The following is an 8,076-nucleotide window of genomic DNA, read 5'->3' on the forward strand; positions in this document are numbered from 1 at the left end:
CCGTTACCTTCTCTTCAGCCTGGGAGAGAGTCTAGATTTTGAAAGTCCAGTGTGGGAGCAGGAGAGACAGCTCAGCAGTTAAGAGCACTGGCTGCTCTTCCAGAGGTACCAGGATTTGACTCCCAGCACCCACACGGTGGCTCACAATCATCTCTTTATTGCTATTGTTTCGGGATATCTGACACTGTCCTGAATTCCATGGGCACCTCACACATTCAGTGCACATAGATAGATAGATAGATAGATAGATAGATAGATAGATAGATAGATGCAGTCAAAGCACTCATACACATAAAATTAAAATAAAGACATCGTTTTAAAAAAAAAAAAGTCTGGTGTGATTCTCTCTGCATGTGCCTGCTGTGGCCACCCAGTGGCTTACAGGTATGCTAGACACTCGGGGTGGGTGGCAGCTGGCATCTGTGGAGTTGAGGTGTCTGACACCCAGGCTCCGGTGACTCATGCAAACACTCAGCACTCAGGGTTTTTAGTAATTGTGAGAGAAAATGTGTTATGATAACAGGAGCACTCGCATGCTGCCTCAGCAGCTCCTCCAAAGCCTGAACAGGCAGAGCTTGACTGTCCGTCCTTTGAGGACGATAAGACAAGAAGGTTCCAGAAGCGCATCTGCCCACACTCACAGCCCAGCCAGTAAGCTGCCAGGATGGAACCGAAGCCTAGGGCCCAAGACTTTCTTGACCGATAGGGACAAAGCAGGTAGCAGACACCCCACATTCCTAGTGGATCTCTGGGGACAGGATGGCATGGTGAGAGAAGGGACTGGGGGGACAGTGGTCCTAAGAGAGGGCAGAGGTGCTGAGGTACCGAGGAGAAAACGGCTGAGCTTCCAGATCATAACAGAAAACGGTGGCTCTGCAGTGCCCACCACAGCGCCAGTCCTCCAGGTGCTGCTTCCTCCAGCTTCAGGCTTCCCTTTCCAGGCACATCCGGTGCCTTGCCCCTCCTTGCTGAATCACGACTGCAGAGCCTGCAGGGTGTATCCTTGACACCAGCACTCCAGAGTCACACCAAGTTTAACACATAGGCCATGGTGTCGTTTATCACAGGCTGGCTGGCTGACTGAAGGCAGAGATCTGTGTGTAAGTGGCAGCGAGTCTGACAGAGGAACAAGGGGGACAGAACAGAAGCATGGTGACTCTCTGGGAACCAGAGCAAGAGGCTAGGGAGGTTGTGACCTCAGAGGGGACCCGCCAGGCTGGGACAGAGAAAAGAAAGTCCTGATGTGATGGTTTGCATATGCTCAGCCCAGGTAGTGGCACTATTTGGAGGTGTGGCCTTGTTGAAGGAAGTGTGTCACTGTGGGTGTGGGCTTTAAGACCTTCATCTTAGCTTCCTGGAAGCCAGTCTTCTCCTAGCAGCCTTCAGATGAAGATGGAGAACTCTCAGCTCCTCCTGCACCATGCCTGCCTGGATGCTGCCATGTTCCCACCTTGATGATAATGGACTGAACCTCTGAACCTGTAAGCCAGCCCCAATTAAATGTTGTCCTTACAAGAGTTGCCTTGGTTATGGTGTCTGTTCATGGCAGTAAAACACTAAGACAGAGCCAAGCAAGGGTAGTAAGGCCTAGAAACATCCACACATCTTAGAACAGTACACAACTGTGAAGCACCCCCAGGGCTGGAGTCTCTCACCGGGCACAGGCAATAACAGGCTAGACTGGAAGAGAGGATTATGCACTGGCCTAGAGGTCCAGGAAACCTCAGATGGATACAGAGCCTGACAGAGACTCCAGTGCAGAGAAATCGCTGTGATACCATCCCCGGGCCATCTCTTTGTGAACGTGGGCTGTATGCTCTCAGAAAGCAGTCATGACTGGAGAGATGGCTCAGCAGTTAAGAACACTGTCTGCCCCTCCAGAGGTCCTGAGTTCAATTCCCAGCAACCACATGGGTGGCTCATAACCATCTATAATGAGATCTGATGCCCTCTTCTGGCATGCAGGTATACATGCAGATAAGAACACTCATGCATAAAATAAATACCTTTTAAAAAGAGAAAGAAAGAAAGAAAGAAAGAAAGAAAGAAAGAAAGAAAGAAAGAAAGGAAGGAAGAAAGAAAGGAAGAAAGCAATCACAATGATATTTAACAGAGAGCTCCAGAGTCAGGATGGCCTCTAGCTAGCGCTTCCCTTGGCCTGGTGCTAAACTGTGGAGAAACATATTAAAAATAACAGGTTGACCTCTGTGGATACTTGGCAGGTCTATGATGTTCCAACAGAAGAAGCCACTCTAGGACCCCTGAACAATGGGAGCTTGCCAAACCTCTCTGAACAATTTTGTCAGCCCCAAGGGCTCATCTCAGATGCATATGCAGGGCTCTCACCACCAGGTAAGCAGCAAAATGGGTACAGAGGTCTAGCGTTTCCTTGTTGTCCAGGAAATACACTGACAGGATAGGACTTGATTTCCTCTTCTAAGTTCAAAGAGAAGCTGCTAGATTCGAGACATGTCTGCAAACCAGTAGTTACTTACGAGTGCTATGACCCAGAAGTGGCAGCTTAGCCTTGCAATCTGGGGACATGGGAGAATGAGGCAGGAGGATTGTCGGGACCAGGGAAGGGTCACAATGCATGTATGTGGCTTAGGTGAAGAAGAGAGAGGTGGTACCAGAAGAGGTGCGGGGCACCGGAAGGGTATCTAGCTGGGTGTCACATGGTAAATGTGTACTTTTGAAAGGCCGCCATGACTTCAGAGAAGCAGTAAAGCTGGGAGAGGCTTAAACACAGCAAGGAGGTATGAGGGGGTCAAAGTGGAGAGGGGCTATCACATCTGGGATCCTCAGTCCCAGGCGTTAGCCAGGGTGCCCAGTTGGCATTCCTTCTAGGCTCCGCCCCACAATTGCCTAGCAACAGCCAGGTGTGCCTGACTCACTCTAAAAGGGGCTGCTTGCCCCCCCCTCTCTCTCTCCCTCTCTCTCTCTCTCTCTCTCTCCTCCCTCAGCTCCCCTCCCCATGTTCTAAATAGCTATACCCGTCCTGTGGCTGGTACCTCAGGGGGAAGGGATGTCTCAGCAATGGCCCGCAGAGGCATGCCCCTTCTCCCACTCCATACCGTGCCTCCACTGAACACATCTCTGGCTTCTTTTCTTTCTTTCTTTCTTTCTTTCTTTCTTTCTTTCTTTCTTTCTTTCTTTCTTTCTTTTTTTTTTTTTTATAAAACACAACACCCCCCTGTCCTCCGTAGGAACCTAAAGCCCTCTGAGCCTGTCCCTGAATAGGGCACCCGGAGAAGGCACAGATGGAGGTTGGGGTGAGGTGGTTGGGGCTCCAGCGAGGTGAGTTGGGATAGAAACACGTTTTCCACACAACCGAGAACAGTGACACCAGAGGTGGAGCTCATCAGAGACGGGGCACCTTTGGACCTCTGTGGCCCGAGGCTCTTGTTCCTGGGAATTGCCAGAAAGGAAGGGATGACAGACAGACAGACAAGGCTCAAACACTCACATGCTGGCTTGAGCCTCAGAAGTCACAGGGTGAGGAGCAGGAAGGACCCCTTCACAGAGGGCAGAAACTCCAGGCAAGGCTGTGAGGAGCCAAAGACCCCCCAGACAGGTCCTGAGCAGAGCGTCTGGCTTAGAGTTCTCCTTGTCACACACTTAGGTGTTCGTTCTCAGACTGCAGAGGCCAAGGGGGTCGGTAAAAGCAGAACACAAAATCAGTCTTACTGCCCTTCTGCTTCAAAACAAGAGGGGGGGGAAGGGCATCCGGTGTCCTGTTTCCTGAGTCCGCCACACCACCTCCTGACACCACCCTGCTATGAAGGGCACCTGCCCTCCGGGTTCACCTTGTTTCATGTGTGATGACTTCTCTTCTTAGGATAGTGTCTGTATCCACCAAGGAGACCACAGAGAGAGTCCCTGCCCTGGAAGGACACACAGAGCCTCAACAATGAGGGTTTCCTGGAGTCAGTCGTTTTCGGTCTCCAGGACTCCCAGATGCACCTGGAGGGAGAGGCGTCGTCAATCTTAGAGACTCCATGGTGCGGCCCAACACAAAAAGCCCCTCAGCCACCTCTCATTAAAGCTGGAGATGCAGACAGACACAATGTGTGTGTGTGCGTGCGTGCGTGCGTGCGTGCGTGTGTGTGTGTGTGTGTGTGTGTGTGTGTGTGTGTGCGTGCGCTATGAGGTAGGCTTAGATGAAACTAACAGGCCTAAGTTTTTCAAAGGTGAGAATCCTGGATGGATCATAATGAGTTGGGGGGAGGGGGAGGAGACTGGGTCTCCTCTGGGATGACAAAGGCTTCGAAACTGAAGGGAGATGCTCACCATAGAGTCAGTCAGTTAGTGTCCGTGACATACACGCTGACCTGTTGCTCCAGCCGTTACACAAGGCTCCATCTAGTGAGATGATTAACGTCATGTGATTTCTCACTTCCATTCAGAGTGAAACAACAAACAAACAAACAAACAAACAAACAAAAGAGTGAGAGCCCAAGCCCCGTGTAGTGGAGCACACCTCTAACTACAGGACTCAGGAGGCTGAGGCTGAGGCAGGTGGGTCTCTGAGAGTTTGAGACTGTCTTGGTATACATACTGAGACCCTGTCTGAAAAACAAAAAAGAGTTAAAGACCTTGTGATGGTTTGATTATGGTCAGCCCAGGGAGTGACACTATTAGAAGGTGTGGCCCTGATGGAGTAGGTGTGTCACTGTGGGTGTAGGCTTAAAGATCCTCATCCTAGCTGCCTGTAAGTGAGTATTCTGCTAGCAGCCTTCAGATGAAGATGTAGAATTCTCAGCTCCTCCTGCTTCCTGCCTGCCTGGATGTTACCTTGTTTCTGCCTTGACGATAATGGACTGAACCTCTGAACCTGTAAGCCAGCCCCAGTTAAACGGTGTCCTTAAAAGAGTTGCCTTGGTTATGGTGTCTGTTCACGGCAGTAAAACCCTGACTAAGACATACCTCCTCAAATCTTGGGGACTATCATGTGTGTGACCCCCAAAGATAGGATCTTGTATCTCAGAACAGATCCCCAAGTTGGAAAACACTCCTTCGGGCATGGAGGAAGAGGCGGGCTACCTGCTCTGGCCTCCTGTAGGCTGCCTGGAAGCTCCCATTCTCGAACCCGTGAGTAGAGGGTGCTGTAAGCAGGTAACAGGATTCCTCCCTGCCTGTCAGAGTGACAGACTTGGAGGCAGAGCCTGGGGTGTAGACGAGCCGTCTATCAGAAAGGTTGTCTCTCTCTCTCTCTCTCTCTCTCTCTCTCTCTCTCTCTCTCTCTCTCTCTGTATGCTAGGATGCAGTCAGCACACCATGGGACAGGCAGAAGGAGTGTTCCGGGCTCCCCTGACTAGAAGCACCCCAAGGAGCAAGCCTCCCCTCCATTCCCATCCTGCAGACTAACTCAGCTTCCACAGTCTGAAGTCACCCTTCCTGGTTGGAGTCCTCGCCTCTCTCTCTCTAGGAGAAAAATTATTATTTGTAATAAGAAAAGTGACTCCTATCAAAAGCCTGCCATTCTGTCCAGTCAACATGTGTGTGCATCTGTTGTCCAGATGAGAATCTGCTCCCACCCCTAACCCAGAGTCTCTGAGTTCAAGTGTGAAACCAGCTCTGTGATACACTTACCATGAAGGCCTGTGCATTGGGCTTACTGTCTGATGCCAGGTTTTCTCAGTGTATGGACTATGTGAAGCTGCCTAGAGAAATCTCCATCTCTCTCTCTCTCTCTCTCTCTCTTTCACACACACACACACACACACACACACACACATACACACACATACCCATGCATGCACACACACATATGCACTCACAGACACATGCACACACACACACATGCATGTATAGGCTCATGCACACACACATTCATGGACATGCACACACATATGCACATACACACAGACATGCACATACAGGCACACACACATATGCAGGCATACATGTGCACAAGCATGCATGCACACCTGCACACATCCACATGCATGTACACAGACAGGCATGCACACTCATGTACCCACACACATACATAGGCACACATGTGTGCACACACACATGCACATACATACACATGCAGGCTCACACACATACATGCACAGGCATATGCACATGCATGACCTGCACACACACATATGCACACATGCATGTACACACACACACACCTTTACACACATGCACACACATGCACAAACATGCTGAGCTATGCCTCACAGCCATGAGCATGCTCACACACATGTCCACAACCCTCCCCAGACTACCTCCTGCCTCTGCTGTCGATACCATGCCATAATATTTCATGAGAAGCAAACAAGTCACATCTCCTTGATTACATTTCCTGATTTCTTAGAAAGCAAAATTGTAGTAATTGGTTTACATTAAGCACCGTGCGTGATATTTGAGAGAGGGAAATTAAATAGAATATCGTCAGGTTTGATTCGTAGGCAAACACGGATAAATCAAAGCATGGCGACCATTTGGAGACACTGCTAAATGCCCAGCTTAGAGAGGCAAAGGACAGCATGTGGAACTGGCTATGGCAAAGGCTATGGCAAAGCTAACAAGGGTGGTGGTGGAGGCTCCATGTCCCGGGTACACCTGGGACTGTCTCAGCCAGCCCATCCTCCACTGAGGCCCTGTGGGACACTAAGAGACCATGAGTCTACAAGAGAGCTGAATAACGCATCTTCTACCAGGCTGCAGGCTTGCCTCAGCTGCCAGCTACTCGGGAACATGGACGGTAGTCAGGACTGAGGCTGATGTATGTGACCTCAAAATTCACTGAGCCCCTCCTGCCAGTGGCTGGACCCCAGACTCACAAGCGCTCTTGGCTCACAGCTGCTCCCTTGGAAGCCTTTGAACCAACCCCTCCTCACTAGCATAGACACCTGATGGCCTTCACCAGCCAAGCCAGGCCAGTTCCCCTTGTCCTCCTCCAGACAAGGAAGGGGTTCAGACTTGTCACCTGTCATAAAGACACTTTGTGCTCTCAACTCCATGGTCCAAGATGAAAAGCAAATTAGAAGCCCAATGGGGGTTTGTGGGGACCAAGTGCAGGCAGATCATGTGGATCAATGCCTAGTTTCTAGGGTTCCCATCAGCACCTGCCAATCACAGTCAGCTCTGGCCATATTGGGGACAGGAACAGGCTAGGAGTACAGTTATGAGGTGATGCCAGTCCTCGTGCACTGGGGAAGGTCTTGTCCCTCTACAAACATTTCCCTAGAGATAGACAGAAGGCAGTGTGCTCCCAGAGGAAGAGCCCAGCCCCACCTGTTCAGGCCTTCTCGGATCATCCTGCTATGGCTCTGCTGCTCTGTTTGTCTGTCCACCACCTGAGGATGTGATGATGACGCTCTCTGGGAGCTCCAAGACCTCAGGGGCCCCTGGTCCTCTCTTAGAATTTATGCCGTGGCTCTGACTCCAGACTCTCAGCTCTTCCTGCAGGGCCTGCCTCTGCCTTTCCAAAGTCAAGTTAATGATCATACTGGACGTTTTATTGAGCCAGGATGAGCTGTGCTGCCTCGGGAGGAGTGCGGAGTAGGAGAAAATGCCAAAGGACAGAGGAAGTGTCCTGAATGTCTTTCGTGCACTTGGGGAATAAGAGCAAGAAGTGGCTTGCATTGCTTTGACATTTAAGCTCAAGGTCAGTGCAGAGGTGACTCACCACCTAGGTTATGTGAGATCAAAGACCCAAGGATCCTGCTGCACTCAGTAGGGCTCCCACCCACCCTGTTGCACTCAGTGGGGCTCCCACAAATCCTGATGCACTCAGTAGGGCTGCCACAAATTCTGATGCACTCAATAGGGCTGCCACAAATCCTGATGCATTCAGTAGGGCTGCCACAAATCCTGATGCACTCAGTAGGGCTGCCACAAATCCTGATGCACTCAGTAGGGCTGTCACAAATCCTGATGCACTCAGTAGGGCTCCCACTCACTCTGTTGCACTCAGTGGGGCTCCCACAAATCCTGATGCACTCAGCAGGGCTGCCACAAATTCTGATGCACTCAATAGGGCTGCCACAAATCCTGATGCACTCAGTAGGGTTCCAGGTCCTCTGTCTTCCATATGGGACAGTACCTTCCCCTGATCTTGTGAGGGTAAGGCAGAGT

The 8,076-nt window shown here is 50.7% G+C and overlaps 1 long non-coding RNA gene across 1 annotated transcript; it reads right to left on the reverse strand.

The window, feature by feature from the left end:
• Positions 1 to 754: 754 nt before the first annotated feature.
• Positions 755 to 4,434, reverse strand: Gm31239. The gene is made up of 4 exons (XR_391003.2): positions 4,291 to 4,434; positions 3,807 to 3,963; positions 3,467 to 3,637; positions 755 to 1,116 (listed from the first exon to the last, which is right to left on the reverse strand). It is a non-coding gene; the product is annotated as a predicted gene, 31239 (long non-coding RNA).
• Between the last annotated feature and the right edge of the window lie 3,642 nt (positions 4,435 to 8,076).

This window comes from Mus musculus, chromosome 4 (genome assembly GCF_000001635.26).
Source record: "Mus musculus strain C57BL/6J chromosome 4, GRCm38.p6 C57BL/6J".
NCBI classification, from domain to species: domain Eukaryota; kingdom Metazoa; phylum Chordata; class Mammalia; order Rodentia; family Muridae; genus Mus; species Mus musculus.